At 44.0% G+C, this 18,376-nt stretch overlaps 1 protein-coding gene and 1 long non-coding RNA gene across 2 annotated transcripts in view; both read right to left on the reverse strand.

The window, feature by feature from the left end:
• Positions 1-18,376, reverse strand: part of LOC310673482 — a 214,663-nt gene that overhangs the window by 163,870 nt on the left and 32,417 nt on the right. The gene's annotated exons all lie outside the window — the stretch shown is intronic.
• KCNS3 (potassium voltage-gated channel modifier subfamily S member 3) overlaps positions 1-18,376 on the reverse strand; it is a 442,125-nt gene that overhangs the window by 70,887 nt on the left and 352,862 nt on the right. The window lies entirely within an intron of this gene.

The following is an 18,376-nucleotide window of genomic DNA, read 5'->3' on the forward strand; positions in this document are numbered from 1 at the left end:
GGGACATCCTAAGTAAAAGTGGGACATTCTGGGATCAAATCAGAAACAAGGTTGGCTTCTCTAAATCTGGGACTGTCCCTGGAAAACACTTTGAGGGTTTGCAGGTAGTTTTAGGACACATCAAGGCACCATCACGAACAGGGAGGCCATGAGCTATGAAAAAATGTCCTGCAGAATTTAGGCAACTAAAGCATTCTGAATACTCAGAACTGCTGTGTGAGTAATAATGAAGGTGCTGCTGATGTTGACGATCTATTGACCACTGATCGTGCGTCTCTATTTTCCAGGGACAGTCCCGGATTTACAGAAACCGTCCCTGTTCCTGATTTGATCCCGGAATGTCCCACTTTTCTTTAGGACGCCCAAACCACAGAGCCTAGGACTTGCTGATCAGAAGGTCGGCGGTTCGAATCCCTGCGACGGGGTGAGCTCCCGTTGCTCTGTCCCTACTCCTGCCAACCTAGCAGTTCGAAAGCATGTCAAAGTGCAAGTAGATAAATAGGTACTGCTCTGGCAGGAAGGTAAACAGCATTTCCGTGTGCTGCTCTGGTTCGCCAGAAGCAGCTTAGTTATGCTGGCCACATGACCCTGAAGCTGTACGCCGGCTCCCTCGGCCAATAAAGCGAGATCAGCGCCACAACCCCAGAGTCGGTCATGACTGGACCTAATGGTCAGGGGTCCCCTTTACCCTTATTTTCATCGGAGAAATGTTGGTGGGTATGGAGTTAGGTGACCTCCGAGCCAAGGAGATAAGTAACTCTACAACCGTTAGCCTGAAGGTGGAAAGAGGAAGCAGTCCCAAACAAAGAAGATTGGCAAACTAAGTTAATGGACTACGCTGAAATGGCAAAATTAACTGGAAAGCTCAGATGACAAGAAATTTAAAAAAGAATGGGAAATGTTTATTATGTACTTACATAAGTATTGTAAACAGGTTAATGCATTGGCAGGATTTTAAGAGCACTTGTAATTTTAGAAATAATGTAAGAAATTTGAGGTAGGGAAAGAAATGGAGTAGAAATGATATGCACTTCAAAAAGAAATTTAAAGAACCGGGGGGGGGGGGGGGAGGAGTCACGGGATTCGGAGAAGACAATTTTAGGGATTTGATATTGATTTTATGTACATTTTTCTTTGTTTGTGGTTGTCATGTTTGTTGTTGTTTGTTTTTTATTTTTGTTGAAAATTTAATTAAAATATTATTTTTTTAAAAAATAGAAGACATCTGAAGGCAGCCCTGTATAGAGAAGTTTTCTTTTTACTGTTTAATGTTTTATTATGCTTTTTAAAAATATTTTGGAAGCCTCCCAGAGTGGCTGGGGCAACTCAGTCAGATGGGGGGCGGGTGTAAATAATAAAATTATTATTTTTTATTATTATTAAATACAATGTTCCTACTTTCATTGGAGAAATGTTTGGGGTCATAGATCCCTTGGACTGCGGGCAGTGGAGGTCAAGAGTTAATTTCAATGGCACAGGCTTCTCAGAACTCCTCTCGAATTGTGATAGCAAACTATAAGCCAAAATAGATGAACTAATTAAAATCTGAGCATTTGGGGTTGTGGTTATTAAACTTTGATTGCCGTTTTATATGATCCCAGAGGCAAAGCGTTCCTGAAATTGTAGGCCTTTACAAATTGTTGGCTTTACTAGTGAACATGAAGCAAAATGTACATAGAAAAACCAGCAGAAGAATGTGGAAGCCTGTAATGTCCCCCCAAAAAACATACCTCACACGGAGGAATTGTCCTGATACCTTTTTCTGTTGTGAATGCATGGCCCTAGGTGGGCATTAGGTGCTGGCTGAGGGCAAGCTGTGTGGGTCAGTGTCTATTCACCCTAATGGCCTGCCTTCACTGATGGTTAGATACACAAATACAGTGGTACCTCAGGTTACATACCCTTCAGGTTACAGACTCCGCTAACCCAGAACTAGTACCTCGGCTTAAGAACTTTGCTTCAGGATGAGAACAGAAATCGTGCTCCAGCAGCGCGGCAGCAGCGGGAGGCCCCATTAGCTAAAGTGGTGCTTCAGGTTAAGAACAGTTTCAGGTTAAGAACGGACCTCCGGAACGAATTACCGGTAAGTACTTAACCCGAGGTACCACTGTAGTCTAACCTTGTATGAGGCAGTTTCATACTTCCCAAGAAGAAAATTATTATAAATTAATTTGGAGGTGGTATTTAACACCAGTCAGATTAAATCAAATAAACAAGGAATATTTGGTGTTGTGTTGGAGGGGATGCCGGTAAACAGGGAATTATGTTCACATGTGGTGGAGGTGTAAACATGTACATGTTTTTTAAGCAAAGGGTTTTTAAGGAGATAACAGAAACCATTGGGTTGAAGCTTATCGAAAGTCCAGAGGTAGTGCTATTATCAATTTATGGTGGGGTGGAAGGTACAGATGCTACAAAGCACTTGCTCACAAATTTATTGACAGCTGCACGAGTTATTATAGCTAAGAAGTGGAAGGGGCAAGCAGAATATACAGTGGTACCTCAGGTTACAGACACTTCAGGTTACAAGTGCTTCAGGTTACAGACTCCACTAACTCAGAAATAGTACCTTGGGTTAAGAACTTTGCTTCAGGATGAGAACAGAAATTGCGTGGCAGTGGCACGGCAGCAGCGGGAGGCTCCATTAGCTAAAGTGGTGCTTCAGGTTAAGAACAGTTTCAGGTTAAGAATGGACCTCCGGAATGAATTAAGTTCTTAACCCGAGGTAACACTGTAAAATGGAAGAATGGTATAAAGAGGTGTGGGATATAGCTTGTTGTTGTTTAGTCGTTCAGTCGTGTCCGACTCTTCGTGACCCCATGGACCAGAGCACGCCAGGCACTTCTGTCTTCCACTGCCACCCGCAGTTTGGTCAGATTCATGTTTGTAGCTTCGAGAACACTGTCCAACCATCTCGTCCTCTGCCATCCCCTTCTCCTTGTGCTCTCTATCTTACCCAACATCAGGGTCTTTTCTAGTGAGTCTTCTCTTCTCATGAGGTGGCCAAAGTATTGGAGCCTCAGCTTCAGGACCTGTCCTTCCAGTGAGCACTCAGGGCTGATTTCCTTAAGAATGGATGCGTTTGATCTTCTTGCAGTCCATGGGACTCTCAAGAGTCTCCTCCAGCAGCATAATTCAAAAGCGTCAATTCTTCGGCGATCAGCCTTCTTTATGGTCCAGCTCTCACTTCCATAATAGCTATTAATGATAAATTAACATGTGCCATTAAGGTAAGACGGGGAATATGCAGGAGAAATTATTTTGCGGAAATATGGAGGTTGTTTGTAGAATTTGTACTGTTAAAACAGAAAGGGGTCAAACCATCGCAAGAGGTGTTGAAAATTTGGGAGGTTGGATAGTTATAATGGAATGGTCTTGGTGGTGGGGCGCACATTTTTATTCTTATTTATTTATGATTATTACTTTGTAAAAAAAGAAAAGAAAAGAAAAGTGCTTGTGAAAAATGATCTAATACTTGCCATTGTAAATTTTGCCACTTGGATCCCTCTTGCCCTTTGTACATCTCACCACTGGAGTCACTATCACACGATAAAAACATAACATTCTCTTTTTACTATCGTTGTTAGGAAAGAACCAAGAAACAGGCTCATTCTGTTTTCCTGTGGCTAAAGAGGTTTTTAATGTATAATATCTAGGTAGAATTCATATTTGGGGGACCCTAAATTTTCTTCCACCTCATACAAATTGGGGCAGGAAGAGGAAAGACCTTTTTGGTCACCCAGTAATCTCATAATGTTAAAGGTTTTCGAGCTATGGAGCTCATATCGTAGGCGCGCTCGGTGACACCATAAAAAAACAGGAAGATTTCCTGCCTGAGTGATAGGTGTTGGGGTTTTTTTATGACTCCAACAATTTATTCAGAAATTTGAAGCCAAGCAACATTCAATCTTCAGTCAGTCAAGGGAGCCGTGGACTCAGAAAGGTTGAAACCTTCTGCATTGGACCGATAAATGTCTCAGGGTCATGTGTGAAGCAGCCCCAGAATCTGATTCGCAGATCCATGCAGGTTGGGTTTCTTGATCTCACTGGTGTCTCGCAAAGGCGGTGTCCTCTGGTCACACACTAGCAAGATCAGGGCCAATATGCCATATCTGAGAACATCCCATGTGAACATTTGATCCCCCCAGAAGTGGCAATCTCGACTGACTGAGATGTGACAGCAACTTCCCAATTCATTAAGACAACTGGCCTCTAATCAACCGGCTTCCTAGATGAAAACAGTCTCATGTGCCGAATTTACACCTACTCACCTTTTAAGTACAACTTTTATGACTTGGCATTTTCCAGCTGATATTGAGGAGGGTCTTTTTAATGCCCCTGTTAACAGAAGTTGAAAGGAGATGACGCCGTGTGGTTGGTCTTCTTTAATGTCTGCTTCTCGTTTTAAACTAACGGAAAAGGATCAGAAATAGTACAGAGTGCAGGCTTGTTGTTATTATTTGGGCAGAGAAGAGTGAGGTTTCCTTCCTGTCAAAATGTACACTTTTTCCAAGCACAATTTCAACAAAGAAATCCAAAGACGATATATTGTGTCTCTGATTTAAAGAACTACGGTAAATTCAGTATAAACACTTAATCACCAGCTTTCATTGCCTCACAAAATAGCTTAAATTTTGCCCAATCTTTGAAACACACACTCAGAAGTAAGCCCCACAGAGTTCAGTATGTACTGTACAGTGGTACCTCAGGTTAAGTACTTAATTCATTCCGGAGGTCTGTTCTTAACCTGGAACTGTTCTTAACCTGAGGTACCACTTTAGCTGCTGCTGCCGCGCCACTGGAGCACGATTTCTGTTCTCATCCTGAAGCAAAGTTCTTAACCTGAGGTAATATTTCTGGGTTAGCAGAGTCTGTAACTTGAAGCGTATGTAACCTGAAGCGTATGTAACCCGAGGTACCACTGTATAGGATTTAGCAATCAAATTTAGCTATCCTGTCTCCTCACTTGCCTTTACATAACTGGAATACTTGCTAAAGTGAGCTGATGAATAGTCTGAAATTTTATTTGGTATGAATGGTACGCATAGGTGTCTTTTGATAAGTGAGTTATCATTTCAATTTCTGCACAAATGTAAATGGGATGGTGTTATAGGAATTAAAGGCCATGCCGGTACCTCAATACAGATCAGCTTAGATCTAGTTCACATTACCATTTTGCAATGGCAACGTTTAGCTGTTAACTGGCATGTCTGTGTCATCAGAGATCTAACACCCCAGCTAGAAGATTCATATCACTCCCTGTCACCTCAAATGTCCATCCTTTTCATTCCAGCTTTTATTTAATAATAATTATTCTACAGCAATTCTTAGTTTGTATTAGGCTCTTTGCAGAGGGTTTAAAGGTAAAGGTAAAAGGACCCCTGACCATTAGGTCCAGTCATGGCTGACTCTGGGGTTGCGGCACTCATCTTGCTTTATTGGCCGAGGGAGCTGGCGTGCAGCTTCCGGGTCATGTGGCCAGTATGACTAAGCCACTTCTGGCGAACCAGAGCAGTGCACGGAAACACCATTTACCTTCCTGCCAGAGCGGTACCTATTTATCTACTTGCACTTTGATGTGCTTTCGAGCTGCTAGGTTGGCAGGAGCAGGGACCGAACAATGGGAGCTCACCCGGTCGTGGGGATTCGAACCGCCGACCTTCTGATCAGCAAGCCCTGGGCTTTGTGGTTTAGACCACAGGGCTTACACGACTGCAACTTAAAGCCAATTTTCTTATTACAACTAAAACAGGCATTTTAGACTGATTAAAGAAATTGGTAATATTATGGAAAATACATTCATAATACAACCAAGAAAGCCATCATTAGGGAGACTGAATGAGATACCATACAAGGTATTAACCATAGGGCAAGGGCGGGGAATTTGTTGACAGCAGCTCAGATATTGATATCTAAATTTTAAAAGTAACAACAAATCCTTAAGGAAATGGATATGAATGCATAAAATATCATTAAAATGCAGCTCCATTATAGTGGAGTCATTTTACCTGTTGACCAAATGGTGATAAAGGATTTGAATGCCAGTTCTTGAAATCCACTCTGCAATTTGCAGGAGTTATCGCCGGTGTGGGGGAGCTTTGGTTCCCTCAGATAATAATAATAATAATAATAATAATAATAATAATAATAATAACAACAACTTATTATTTATACCCCGCCCATCTGGCTGAGTTTCCCCAGCCACTCTGGGTGGCTTCCAATCAAGTGTTAAAAACAATACAGCGTTAAATATTAAAAACTTCCCTAAACAGGGGTGCCTTCAGATGTCTTTTGAAAAGAAGATAGCTGCTTATTTCCTTCACATCTGAAGGGAGGGTGTTCCACAGGGCGGGTGCCACTACCGAGAAGGCCCTCTGCCTGGTTCCCTGTAACCTCACTTCTCGCAATGAGGGAACCGCCAGAAGGCCCTCGGTGCTGGATCTCAGTGTCCGGGCTGAACGATGTTGCTGAACTACAACTCCCATCATCCCTGGCTGTCGGCCATGTTTACTGGTGCTGATGGGAGGGGTCATTCAGCAACATCTAGTGGGCCAAAGCATCCCTTGGATGAATGAGAAACGCCCCCATAAAGATCCTACATGCAAGTTTTCCCTGCTGAATATGCTTGGTATACAATATGGTGGGAAGTTGCAGTACGAGTAGGAATCTGATCTTCCTTCTCATCTTTTAGGCACAGACTGATGCCTTTGCATACAATATTGCTGTGTTCCACAGTTCTCCCTAATGCAAAAAAATGCCACTGTTTTATGCTGATGAGTGTGTACAAAAAACAAACAAAATGCAAACTCCACTCTCCCCACAACCTCTGGCGGCTACCGCCATATAAATGAGGAATTTGTGTTCCAAAACGTACTCTCCTATTGCCATCAAAGTTTTTTACCCTGACATTTCATTTTTATAAAGCGTATGCTCAGAATAACAATCGTCTCCCATTTGTTTTCCTTTCTGCAATCTTGTCAGATGAGGAAGCTACATGACAAGTTGTTCGGGCTTTGTAGAGAATCAGCTTTCCCAAATCCATCCATAACTTTTTAAAATGAAAGAATCAGCCTTCCAAAACAGATCTGATAATTATTTTAAAAATGGATTTTCCAAGCATGATCTAGGACATTTCCTCCCCCTCCCAGCCCCCTAAAATGACGCTGCCTACTGTCATTCCAACAGGGGCTTCTGTGGTGTTAGAAAAATCAAGCTTGGTTCGTTCATAAGCCAGAGATTGATCTGCTAAAATTATTTAATGAGTTGACAGCCCCAGTCAAAACATTGTCAGAATCCTTCTCAGAAGATTCTGTGGTGATAGATTTCCAAGGTCAGTTCATAGAAGAGGATAGCGATTGAAAAGACAGATTTCCACACTCAGAACCTCCTGCAATGTCTGCATTGGTTTTGGAATCAGATGGGAGCTTCAGATGCATAAAACAACAATGACATCCTTGACCCATCTGCCATACTAGAGGCTGCTGTGATTCCTATAATCCTGGTGTCATTGATCAGGCAGGAGCCTGAATGTACTGCCAAAATCTGGGTTGGTACCTGAGTTTTGGACTCATGCCTAGAGGTTGCACGTGAATGGCTCACTGTGCAGAGAAACCTGGGGCAGTTGCATTTAAATCGGCAGCTCTGTTGCTAATATACCTGGAACTAGATTCAACGCAAATGCAATTCACTAATGCCCATATTGGCAGCTGTGGGGGAAGACGCAGATGAAAAACAGCTTGGCTCAACTCTAATTTCTTTGACTTGATCTGCCAGGCTCTGCCGCACATATTTATCAGACCATGGCAGGCAATCATAGCTCTCTTATTCACTAAAAGGTTAGAAGTGAAGCCACACAGACAGATGCATCAGTCTTCCGGAGATCAAAATTAGCGATGGTAATGTCCTGGAGGCAGAACTGGAAGGGACTTCTGCTAAAAAGTGAAGGAGCTTTGGGTGCTGTGTGACTACATAGGCCAGAAATTGATGCAGAAGGACCAAAGGTCCCCATGTTTGATCCTTGCAATCTTCTAGTGGAGCTGTGGGAGAGACCTCTGTCTGAAAGCCTTCAGGACCATGGACAGTACACGAAGACAACACTGTACTGATCTGGAAGGATCATTGTGCAGACTCAGCATAAGACATGGGTAGGCAAACTAAGGCCCGGGGGCTGGATCCGGCCCAATCGCCTTCTAAATCCAGCCAGCGGATGGTCCTGGAATCAGTGTGTTTTTACATGAGTAGATTGTGTCCTTTTATTTAAAATGCATCTCTGGGGTATTTGTGGGGCATAGGAATTCATTCATTTTTTTCCAAAATATAGTCCAGCCCCCCCCCCCCCAAGGTTTGAGGGACAGTGGACCGGCCCCCTGCTGAAAAAGTTTGCTGACCCCTGGCATAAGGCAACTTTCTATGCTCCTAACACAGTTGTCAGGACTGTGTGCTAGGACACACTTCTGAAGATATTGGATAATCTTACTTTTAATTTATAGGGGAAACAGTTTCTAGTCTAGAACGGTTTTGAAGATATGTTTGAAAATGTGTGGGCAATGCAGGCTGAGATCTCAGAAGTCAGAAGGGTGGCTGGATAAAATTACCAGCAGTTTGACGTTGGAGTCCAATACGCTGTACAGTCTTTATCTTTCGAGATGCAAGTGGGGCTTATCAACCTGGGAAGGAAGGAAGGAGAAGAAAAACTCTCTGTAAACCTCCGCTTCCTTGCAGGATAACTTTAGGAGAAGAAAAGGCTAAGGGGCAAACCCTATGGAAATCCGGAGTGGAGTCCCTAAGACGGTCAGATAGCATCTTGTATGTCTCCTTCTGGCAACTCCTGCAGTCCAGCTGGTGCCAAACATATTGCTCTGTTTTCCTTTGGGCCACATCAGCAAAGCCAAGAGGGTCTTCTCATCTGGGCAGCCCAGGACTACCCAGATGGTAAAGGACCACTGGACAGCTGAGTCCAGTCAAAAGCGACTACGGGGTTGCGGCGCTCATCTCACATTCAGGCTGAGGGAGCAGGCGTTTGTCCAGAGAAATCTTTCCGGGTCATGTGGCCAGAAGGACTAAACCTCTTCTGGTACAACGGAACACAGTGATGAAAACCAGAGCTCATGGAAATGCCATTTACCTTCCCACCGCAGAGGTACCTATTTATCGATTTGCGCTGATGTGCTTTCAAATTGCTAGGTTGGCAGGAGCTGGGACAGAGCAATGAGAGCTCACACCGTTGCACAGATTTGAACTGCCAACTTTCTGATTTGGAAGCCCAAGAGGCTTAGTGGTTTAGACCACAGCACCACCTGTGTTCCTGCCCAGATGACAAGACTAATGAAAGCAACTCTCTCTTTCTCCTGCAAATCTCTGCATTACCCAAAAGCCATCACCCAGAGGAAATTCTGAATGTCCTGTATGGGGAACAAAGGACTATGGCAGGAAGGACAATAGTTCCCTTTTCCTCGGGCTCTCATCCATGTTGAGCTACAGCAGTTCTAGTGTATTATGCCCTGTACAGCTCCTTCTCATGCTTACAAAAACCAAAATAAATTGTGCCTCATTGTACACACTGCAGAACAAATTGTGCGATCTAAGTGAATCATATGGGACCTATCTTTCGGGGGGGAAATTTAAAAATCCCTTGGAGGGTTCAAATAAACAGGAACCAGTGTATACCTTCGGTTTGTATCATACTGTTGTAGTGAACCTTTGTGAACTTAATTTAAAATAAAGATAGCTACAGTACCATAATGTTAGAACATGTGGTTTTGTGTTCTGGGCCAGTCCAAAAATTTTGGACTACAACTCCCATCACCCTCAACCAGAATGGCTTATAGTCAGGGATGATGGAGCTGTAGTCCAACCAGGTTTGGAAAAGCATGATTGGCATCACTACTAATCAGCTGCTTTGTTTGCTATAAATCAGACTAAGCTTGCAGCCTTATTACCTGAGAGTAAGCAACATTAATGGGATGAGGGCGGCGCTGTGGGTTAAACCACAGAGCCTAGGGCTTACCGATCAGAAGGTTGGCGGTTCGAATCCCCATGATGGGGTGAGCTCCCGTTGCTCGGTCCCTGATCCTGCCAGCCTAGCAGTTCAAAAGCATGTCAAAGTGCATGTAGATAAATACGTACAGCTCCGGTGGAAAGGTAAACGGCATTTCCGTACGCTGCTCTGGTTCGCCAGAAGCGGCTTAGTCATGCTGGCCACATGACCCGGAAGCTGTACGCAGGCTCCTTCGGCCAATAAAGCGAGATGAGCGCCGCAACCCCAGAGTCAGCCACGACTGGACCTAATGGTCAGGGGTCCCTTTACCTTTAAGCAACATTAACATACAGAGACTTCCTTCCGAGTATACAGTTGTACTATAAAGCCTACAATCCGCTTCACATAATTAAGTGTTATTGAGCAAAGAATGACATTTCCAGGTAAATATGTTTAGGATCTGGATCTGGAAGGTTGATCTGGGTTTTCCTTGTTGTTCCTAAGAAGAGCTGATCACTTCACCTGTTGTTTTTTAAAAAACAAAACACCCAAACAGGGATGCAGGCTGGTGGTTAAAAGATCAAAGACTATAAATGTGTCAAACTCTGAAATGCAAATCACCTGCCACAAAGTTGAAGGAGCAATTCCTGCATTGACACCTTAGTGTCAAAGGCTCCAATTAGGTTGAACTGATGGAAAAGAAAAGGCCAAAGACAACATATTTATCGCCTATTCAGATTTGTTATCTCCCCAGTTGAGTTGGACAATGGCATGAAACTCTATCATTCCGAATTATCTCTCCCTATCCATTCATGGTGAAGTTGCACGCAATTGCTGAAGAGAGACTGGGGCTTGAGGGGAAACCACCACTGCAAATAAAGCAGCAAAGAAAATATGTCTCTTATACTTTGACATATTCCATATTTCTCCAAAGGCATCGACTCATCATGAAGATTTTTGATCTGGCATTTTTAGCTGCTCGTGTATATAAGTTTCTCTGTGTGGTAACTCGCATTTCATAGGTAGCTGGAAAGTGTTTCTGCTATATTTCTATCAGCTTAACATTATATGTCGATTTCACCAGGAAATATTTGGCAGCCCTCCCATGTGTTGAAAGAACGCATGGGGGATTATAATGTTGTGCCAACATCCCTGCCATGGAAATGTTTCTCTGCCACCTGTGTGGGAAAGGCCGTTATTCAATTCCTAATCCTGGGAACTTAAAAATCTGCCTTATATGGAGTCAGAGTTAGTGGACGAAACCAATACTGTGGTACCTCTGGTTACGAACGTAATTCGTTCCAGAGGTCCGTTCTTAACCTGAAACCGTTCTTAACCTTAGCTAATGGGGCCTCCCGCTGCCGCTGCACGATTTCTGTTCTCATCCTGAGGTAAAGTTCTTAACCCGAGGTACTACTTCCAGGTTAGCAGAGTCTGTAACCCAAAGTGTTTGTAACCCGAAGTACCAGTGTAGTGGGTCCAGTGGTCAAGAAGGCAGTTTCTGCCTGTGTTGTAGAGGGACGTGAGGGGCAGATGGGGCTCGTCCACCTGGGAAGGTAGCCCATCTAGCAGAAGGGAAACTCTGATCCTAAACCTCAGCTGCTTTGTGGGGTATATTTGGGAGAGAAAAAAGCTAAGGAGTAAAGGTACCCCTGCCCGTACAGGCCAGTCTTGACAGACTCTAGGGTTGTGCACCCATCTCACTCAAGAGGCCCGGGGCCAGCGCTGTCCGAAGACACTTCCGGGTCACGTGGCCAGCGTGACATCGCTGCTCTGGCTCGCCAGAGCCGCACACGGAAACGCTGTTTACCTTCCCACTAGTAAGCGGTCCCTATTTATCTACTTGCACCTGGGAGTGCTTTCGAACTGCTAGGTTGGCAGGTGCTGGGACCGAACAACGGGAGCGCACCCCGCTGCGGGGATTCGAACCGCCGACCTTTCGATCGGCAAGCCCTAGGCGCTGAGGCTTTAACCCACAGCGCCACCCGCGTCCACAGCGCCACCCGCTAAGGAGTAAACCCTACACAAATCCAGAGTGGACTCTTGTAGGCATCCTTGTGGCAACTCCTGCCGCCCAGCTGTTGCCAAACATATTGCTTTCCTTTCCTTGGGACCACATCAGCGAGGCTGCCTGGGCAGCCCAGGACTTCCATACACACTTCCTAGGGAGGTCACTTGGGTGCTGCTAACATAGCTGGATGACTTCAGCCCCGGAGATGCAACCCATTGCCAACAGCAACACTGACTGGTAGCATCTTTCCAGACTTTCAGGCAGGAACCCTTCCCAGCTCTCTTCAGAGATGAGAGGGATTCAATCTGGGACTTTCTGTGGACAAAGCACTACCACTGGAGCTATAGACAGTCAGCCCTACATCCAATCTCCTCCAGGCAAGGAGGAACCTGACCCAGCCAGACTCCCTCTTCATATGGAGCAGCTCTACCTATGCATCAAACCCAGTGGGAAGTGCATTGGTGGGGCCAGTGGAACCCTCATGCTTTCCTTTCATCCATGGAAGAGTGGGCTGTGTAAGCACTGATGTGCTTTCGAACTGCTAGGTTGGCAGGAGCTGGGACAGAGTAAGGAGGTGCGGGTGGTGCTGATCAGAAGGTCGGCGGTTTGAATCCATATGGCAGAGTGAGCTCCCGTCGCTCTGTCCCAGCTCCTGCCAACCTAGCAGTTCGAAAGCACGCCAGTGCAAGTAGATAAATAGGTACAGTACCTCTGAGGTGGGAAGGTAAACAGCGTTTCCGTGCGCTCTGGTTTCCGTCACAGGCACCAGAAGCGGTTTAGTCATGCTGGCCACATAACCCAAAAAGCTGTCTGTGGACAAACACCGGCTCTCTTGCCATGAAAGCGAGATGAGCGCTGCAACCCCATAGTCGCTTTTGACTAGACTTAACCATCCTAGACAGCATCTTAAAAAGCAGAGACATCACCTTGCCAACAAAGGTCCGTATAGTTAAAGCTATGGTTTTCCCAGTAGTGATGTATGGAAGTGAGAGCTACACCACAAAGAAGGCTGATTGCCGAATAATTGATGCTTTTGAATTATGGTGTTGGAGGAGACTCTTGAGAGTCTCATGGACTGCAAGAAGATCAAACCTATCCATTCTGAAGGAAATCAGCCCTGAGTGCTCACTGGAAGGACAGATCCTGAAGCTGAGGCTCCAATACTTTGGCCACCTCATGAGAAGAGAAGACTCCCTGGAAAAGACCCTGATGTTTGGAAAGATGGAGGGCACAAGGAGAAGGGGACAACAGAGGACGAGATGGTTGGACAGTGTTCTTGAAGCTACAAGCATGAGTTTGACCAAACTGCAGGAGGCAGTGGAAGACAGGAGTGCCTGGCGTGCTCTGGTCCATGGGGTCACGAAGAGTCAGACACGACTAAATGACTAAACAACAACAACCATCCAGGGGTCCTTTACCTTTACCAATTTTATTGTGTTCTTCTTTAGATCTATGTTGTCACCCAGAGGCAAATGCGAAGAGAAGGTCCATCAGCAACTAATTAGCTATCTTACAAACATTTCCCCCTACAAAAATATAAATAAATAGGGAAACTACTGTAACCAGGAGGCTGTCTTGCGTACCTCCAAAAAACAATAATTAATCTTATTTTTTTTGAAAGGGTTGATTGCATTGTGCTGAAGCAGAAAATGAAAACCACATTCATTGACTGAAAGAGAATTTTAAATCTTTTTAGAAAGAATTTTCTGACTGGCTCCTCTTTCCTATCTCGAAGCCTTCTCTGAAAACTTTAGCATTAGCACTTTTAGGATAAAATGCAGACAGCTCACAGTGAGAAAGATTAATGGGAGCTGTTATCACGAGTCAAGGTAAAAATCTTTTCATGTCTAAGGAGGTGTTGAAGCTCTGCCATTTTACATCAGCAGATGAAAGGAAGCCGCAGTTAGCAATATTACTAGATCTGTTATAGGCTAAGTGCTACTGGTGAAATAATAAAACTCAGTGGTAGATTTAGCACTTTGCCCTTCAGGAAGGAAAACACGTCTTATTTCTAACACTGTCTCAATGTGCAGTGCAGCTTTCTATGCTAGTTTCTAAACACAGCCTCCCTTTGTGTCAAAGAGAGTGTTGATCCACTATATATATATATATATATAGCCATAAATCTTTCTGTTAAAAAGAAAGGTCATCTAGATTTGATAAGAATTTAATTCTAGAGTCTTGCTTGGGGAAACAAGGTTTGGGAAGTAGTTTCCAGAAAGTACAGAAGTACCTAAGGTTAAGTACTTATTAGTTCCGGAGGTCCGTTCTTAACCTGAAACTGTTCTTAACCTGAAGCACCACTTTAGCTAACGGGGCCTCCTGCTACTGTCAAGCCGCCGGAGCACAATTTCTGTTCTCATCCTGAAGCAAAGTTCTTAACCCGAGGTACTATTTCTGGGTTAGCGGAGTCTGTAACCTGAAGTGTATGTAACCTGAGGTACCACTGTAGTTATGTACAGTCCAAAAAAACCCCTAAAGTCTAGTGGCACTTTTAAATACCTCCACATTTCTGCTTCTTTTTCCCTTCCAAGGAGGGTTCTTCTGGAAAGACATCCCTTTTAAGGCTAAAACATGTAATGATTGATTTTGTAACACACAAATATTTTCTGCAATATAGCTACCACATATTTATCATTTGCTAAGGAATGTGAAAAGCAGTCTAGCACCTGGATATTAAACCGAGTTGCCTTTCAGCACATCGAAGGTAACATCTACAACAGTTCACGTTTTGGGAAGCTTGTCATGTTTCACTTGTTTAAGCACAGTAGACATTTTCCTAGCTACAGGCACAAGGAAACTTCTTGTGCAGTTTAATATTGACTCCTTACAGATCGATGACACTATACAGCCTTAAACAGCTCAGGACCGCAATACCTCAAGGACCGCCTCTTTCTATATGAACCTACCCGGATGCTGAGATCATCTTCTGGGACCCTTCTTTGTGTGCCTCCTTCCTGAGAGGTCCGTAGGGTGGCAACATGAGAACGGGCCTTCTCTGCAGTGGCTCCCCATCTGTGGGATGCTCTCCCCAGGGAAGTTCGCCTGGCGCCTTCATTATACACCTTTAGGCGCCAGGGGAAAAGGTTCCTTTTTAACCAGGCCCTTTCATCAATCTGATTGACATCCAATGCCCTTTTAAAATGTGTTGGGGCTGAACATGGATTAAAAGCCATATAAGCAAACTTAGTAGTGTCAGTTGAGAGTAGTGTCAGTTGAGTGCTGGTGGTTGCTAGGTTGCGGAGGTCCTTGTGACACGCCCTTCATTGTGACACCTCCCTCTGCTGGCTCCTTGGTCCTCTAGAGCCATAGCGATCTCCTTTGGTTTGATCATTCAGCGAGTGAGAAAGTGGATGGAGATGTAAGTAGACTTTCATCAGCATCTGCATTCTGTGCTGGTAATGCTCCATGACAGTCTTAAAGGTAAAGGGACCCCTGACCATTAGGTCCAATCGTAACCGACTCTGGGGTTGCGAGCTCATCTCGCTTTATTGGCCGAGGGAGCCGGCGTTTGTCCGCAGACAGCTTCCGGGTCATGTGGCCAGCATGACTAAGCCGCTTCTAGCGAACAGAGCAGCGCACGGAAATGCGGTTTACTTTCCCGCTGGAGCGGTACCTATTTATCTACTTGCACTTTGACATGCTTTCGAACTGCTAGGTTGGCAGGAGCAGGGACTGAGCAACGGGAGCTCACCCCGTCGTGGGGATTCAAACCACGACCTTCTGATCAGCAAGTCCTAGGCTCTGTGGTTTAACCCACAGCGCCACCTGCGTCCCTATGACAGTCTTAGGGAATGTTTAAAATAGGGAGGTCCTTAGGAAAAGCAGGACATTCCAGGATCACATCAGAAACTGGGACAGCTTCTGTAAATCTGGGACTCTCCCTGAGAAATGGGGGCACTTTGGGGGTCTGTTACCTGGCCTTTGATACCATAGTTGTATTTTCAAGACTCTCCCTGTTGACATCCAATGCCCTTTCTTGTTGGGGGGTGTTATTGTGCTATTTTTGTTTTTATTATGTATTTTGTATTTTTATATTGTGATCTTATCCTGTGAACTGCCCTGAAATCTGTGGGTATAGGGCGGTATACATATTTAATTAACAACAACAATAATATTTTTGGATGGTTGTAACTTGCCCTGGGACCTGCTGGTGAAGGAGGGTAATAAAATGAATAAATACAAAAGGGGTGATTTCTGGTTTTCCACTGTTCAACAATACAGTGGTGCCTCGGGTTACATACGCTTCAGGTTACATACGCTTCTGGTTACAGACTTTACTAACCCAGAAATATTACCTCAGGTTAAAAACTTTGCTTCAGGATGAGAACAGAAATCGTGCAGCAGTGGTGCAGTGGCAATGGGAGGCCCCATTAGCTAAAGTGGTACTTCAGGTTAAGAACAGTTTTAGGTTAAGAACGGACCTCCAGAACGAATTAAGTACCACTGTATACGACCAAAGAGGCAGATAGTTAGGTTAAATATGCTAAGTGGGTGCAGGAACAACAGAAGCTTGAATATAAAGGGATAAATTTCATTTTACATACTTGCAAAAAGCTGAACATGGATTCAAAGCCACATAAGGAAACTTAGTTGTGTCAGTTGAGCGCAGTGTCAGTTTAGTGCTGGTGGTTGCTAGGTTGCGGAGGTCCTTGTGACACGCCCTTCATTGTGATACCTCACTCTGCTGGCTCCTTGGTCGCTGGGGCTCTAGAGGCATAGCCATCTCCTTTGGTTTGATCATTCAGGGAGTGAGAAAGTGGATGGAGATGTAAGTAGACTTTCTCATCAGCATCTGCATTTTGTGCTGATAATGCTCTCTGACAGTCTTAGGGAACATTTAAAAGATTAAGATCAGGAATAATTTAAATGCTTCAGCCAGCCCTTCTGGGCATCTTTATGACTCCACCCACTGTTTTGTAACAGTGAAGGGAAGTAACTGTGGATGCTGCTTCCAATTTAGGAAAAGGAAAACTAACATGTCACGCCTTGGAAAAGGGCGTTCTTTTTAGCCACTTGATAACTTGCCGTGGGAGCATTAAGCATGCCCTCTGGAGAAAGTATTATCTTGCATTGTCTTCCTCCCCTTCCTGTCTCCCAGGACAGCCAAGGTACAAAACCCTTCAGCATGCTGATGCTCCTTCCATAGTAATATTAGGATGTGGTATTGGATGTTTCCCTTTTAAACATCCCTTCTCCACACTAAGCAAACCCACCTCTTTCAATGAAATGATGAGAATTGTCTTATAATATCTAGAGGGTGCTGTTCTGGCTACAGTCTTCAACCACTTTCTTCACAGGATACCCATTGTGATATGCGTAGGAAAGTGAATTCATCTTGAGCTTTGAGTCGTGAATGTTCAAACCAGTTTAGGGATGTAGATCAGAAGAGTACTGTGAGTCCCATTTCTTACCTTTTGACGGGCCTTCTCTGCAGTGACTCCCCGTCTGTGGAATGCTCTCCCCAGAGAAGTTTGCCTGGCGCCTTCTTTATACACCTTTAGGCGCCAGGCAAAAACGTTCCTTTTTAACCAGGCCTTTGGTTGATCTTTTTGACATCCTATGCCCTTTAAAAATGTGGCTCTTTTCGGGGGGGGGGGTGTTATTGGGTTGTTGTTTTTATTGATATATGTTGTGATCTTTTCTGTGAACTGCCCTGAAACCTCTGGGAATAGGGCGGGATATAAATAATAATAGCAATAATAATGATGATGATGATGATAATAATAATAATAATATTAATAATAATAATAATAATACAGCACGGGTCTAGACCCGTCTGCTCAAAAGTAAGTCCCATTGAGTTCTGTAGGATTTATTTCCTGGTAAATGTGCATAGAATTGTAGCTTTAACCTTAGTTTTCATTATAACATGGTAAAGTCTCACTGATTTAACCCTAAGTATGCATAGGAGAATAGTCTTAGATCTCGGAGGAAAGTTGTACAGTAGTAAGGCTTATAGGAAAGTGAAACTTGCATGCATTGCTAGATATATATACTGATCTGCTAATACAAAACAGCCAATTTTATTTAGTCACGGCAAGGCTTTATCAGTGCCTTCCATAGTTGTTACAGTACTGAGAATCCCAGCATTTATTTGAAGAAATAGGATTCTAGGCTATGGCAAAACCCTAAAAGAACACGACACATTTACATCGCAAACACAAATATAATGTGATATGCAGTTTTACAAGAAAATGTTATCCCTTCTTAAGATTCCTTGGGAACAAGGTAAACCATGTTGGCTAAGCTGCTTTCAGGCTTTTATATTCACATTTGCAGAGTGCCACAATAGGTTTTATATACATACATATAAAAAACCTGGGTAATGAATAGAAGTTTAGAGAGAAGGTTTAAGAAGTGCCAAGTTCTTAAATTTCCTTCACAGC

This window comes from Podarcis tiliguerta, assembly GCF_965153285.1.
Source record: "Podarcis tiliguerta genome assembly, chromosome: 3".
Taxonomy (NCBI): Eukaryota; Metazoa; Chordata; class Lepidosauria; order Squamata; family Lacertidae; genus Podarcis; species Podarcis tiliguerta.